Source organism: Delphinapterus leucas, chromosome 9 (assembly GCF_059928025.1).
Source record: "Delphinapterus leucas isolate spDelLeu-1000000601 "Yukka" chromosome 9, BTC_Dleu_Yukka2, whole genome shotgun sequence".
Taxonomy (NCBI): Eukaryota; Metazoa; Chordata; class Mammalia; order Artiodactyla; family Monodontidae; genus Delphinapterus; species Delphinapterus leucas.
Window position 1 is genome coordinate 11,094,142 of NC_143137.1, and position 3,127 is coordinate 11,097,268.

Genomic DNA, 3,127 nt, shown 5'->3' on the forward strand with positions numbered 1-3,127 from the left:
AGTTTGGAAAACACTGGCTAAAAATTGCAATAGAATTCTTTATTTACCATAGGAATTTTTACAGTTTTTACTGTATGATAATATGAATTGTGAGTCCCCTAAAATGAGACATTTAATATGTAATAATTCTCAAACTTATTTGACCACAGAATTTATTTTTAAAGCCCTCTTAAGGGGCTAGAGATTTGAGGAAAACATTTTGGGAGATATGGGGCTGGAACATAGCTTGATGAAGAAATTATAAATAGTATTATTCTAGATCTGCGGCTTCCAAATACTGGTCTATAACATCCAATAGCATCACAATTTGCTATAGATAATATTTGGACAATGATAATATTTAAAGGCATAGATTTCTATAAAAGATTTCGTACCTCTACTCAATCAGTGATCTAATGGTGGGTCAGGAGACAGTTCTATTTATTTATTTATTTTTGGCTGCCTTGGGTCTTCGTTTCTGTGCGAAGGCTTTCTCTAGTTGCGGCGAGCGGGGGCCACTCTTCGTCGCGGTGCGCGGGCCTCTCACTGTCGCGGCCCCTCTTGTTGCGGAGCACAGGCTCCAGAAGCGCAGGCTCAGTAGTTGTGGTTCACGGGCCTAGTTGCTCCGCGGCATGTGGGATCCTCCCAGACCAGGTCCCGAACCCGCGTCCCCTGCATTTGCAGGCAGACTCTCAACCACTGTGCCACCAGTGAAGCCCTGACAGTTCTATTTTTAATAAGAGTCTTAGATAATCTTATGCTGAGTTGGGTTTGGGACCTCTTAAGATAATATCCTCCTAGGTCACTGTCAACTCCGATACCACCATCTTTTCATAAAGCCCTCTCTATTCCCAGCACTGTCTGCAAGGCATTCTTTACTTCTGAATCCCTAAGAGTATAGATAAGGGGGTTGAGCATGGGATTGAAAAGTCTGTGAAACAGAAAAAGATATTTCCTCTGTTCCTTGGGGTTCCCATATCTGGGTCCAACATACATGATAATGGCTATGCCGTGAAAGAGTCCAACCACACAGAGGTGAGATGAGCAGGTGGACAAGGCTTTTCTTTGACGTTCCCCAGGCTGGATCCTGAAGATGGCACAGAGGACACACATATATGAGATTACAATTGAGAAGTGTCCCACTAGCACAGAAATCATTCCAGCCAGTACCACAGTTTCATGGATGTGTGTATCTGTACAAGCAAGTTTGAGAACAGCCATGAGGCTGTTCATTAGGAGGAAATTTTCTAAATGCATAAACACTTCACTTAACCCTTTGTCTTTTGAGATTCTAGTAATGTATATTACTAGAAAAAGTGATTGATTTTCTGGGATATACAGAAGGGTTAAGGGCAAAAGTAACACTAGATGAATCAAAGGCAGAAGGACTCCAATGGTCCAGGAAATCACCACCAGCATGATGCAGACTCTCCAGATCATGATGGCAGAGTATCAGAGGGGCTGGCAGATGGCTACATGGTGATCATAGGACATCACCACCAGGAGAAGACATTCTGTGACAGCAAATGTCAAAAAGAGAAAGCTTTGTGTCATGCAGCCAGCAAAGGAGATAGGCTAGTCAGGACTCAGGAGGTCTCCCAGCATCTAGGGCATGGTGTTGCAGGCATAGGCTGTGTCAATGATGGCCAGGTGTGAGAGGAAGAAGTACAGTGCAGTCTGGAGTCCAGTGAGATGAGCCCCAGGATGACCCCGTTCCCCAGCAGGGTGAAGACATAGAACAGAGAGAAGAGCCCAAAGAGAAGCATCTGAATCGTTGCATCAAGGGGAAATCCTAGTAGGGTGAACTCTGTGATACATGTCATATTGTCTCCCATATCCCTATGACACAGGAAATTCAGTTAATGTCCATGGTTAAAGAGAAGTCTTTGAAAATAGATTTATGTCAACTATACCTTTCTGTGGTATAAAAAAGTGTTCAGAAACACTTTCAGTGAATTTTTGTGTTTTTAAATGAACGTTTAAAGAATTTATTTGGGGCTTCCCTGGTGGTGCAGTGGTTAAGAATCTGCCTGCCAATGCAGGGGACACGGGTTCGAGCCCTCGTGCATGAAGATCCCACATGCCGCGGAGCAGCTAAGCCCGTAAGCCACAACTACTGAGCCTGCGCGCCTAGAGCCCGTGCTCCGCAACAAGAGAAGCCACCACAATAAGAAGCCTGTGCACCACAATGAAGACTAGCCCCTGCTTGCCTTGCCGCAACTAGAGAAAGCCTGCAGGTAGTAGCGAAGACCCAACGCAGCTAAAGATAAACAAAACAAATAAAATTTTTTAAAAAAGAATTTATTTGGTAACCTTAAAATATATACATACATACATACACATAAACACATATATACATATATTTCCTTTCTTGTTGTTAAGTTTTTAGCAGAGGCTAATTTTTCAAAATATTGGTTTAGCCAAGAAGTTCGTTCGGGTTTTCCGTAAGATGTTAAGACGGTACGAAAAACCCGAACAGAGTTTTTGGCCAACCCAATGACTATGTTGCCACATGTTAATAGAATACATAGTTTTTGTTTCTTTCAGTGAGATACCTCATATCCTTCAAATAAATTCTGCTTTTCTTTGCTCATATTAGAGTTACTTCTGTTTTTGTTTTTTTTTCAAAAACTATGACCCTTAACTGATACACATGCTAAAGTCCTTAAGCTGCAGTATATCTAATCTCGACTTGGAAGGGCTCATCAAGGGCAGGGTATACTAAAGGTAGATGTACCACTTCCCAGATACACCATTAGCCTCTCACCTACCTGTCGAAACACACTTTCTACTCCTGCATCTGTTGTCACCTCCACAACTAATATTGCACAAAATCTCTTCTTGTTCAAATATAATGACTTATTTTCAGCCTAAAGTCTAGTTTTTCATATTTAGCTTTTCAAAATACTTAGATGAAAATTTATATGAATGACTGAATAGATTTGTACTGTGTTGTTTATCTAAACACAAAAACAGATTCAGTAACTTTGTTAGATTTTGACTCAATATTGATAAACACTCTAGAAATACCCAGTTTTAGATACTGTCTCTGCACGTGATTGGCAATAGCTAGAGGACTTCTGTGAGGGATGCTGCAAAGCGGTCTATAAATTCCTTGAGACATTGAACAAAATCATCTTTCTTATTC

The 3,127-nt window shown here is 41.3% G+C and overlaps 1 pseudogene; it reads right to left on the bottom strand.

Moving 5' to 3' along the window:
- Positions 1-204: 204 nt before the first annotated feature.
- LOC111182663 (olfactory receptor 2A7-like) lies at positions 205-1,836 on the bottom strand (annotated as a pseudogene).
- Between the last annotated feature and the right edge of the window lie 1,291 nt (positions 1,837-3,127).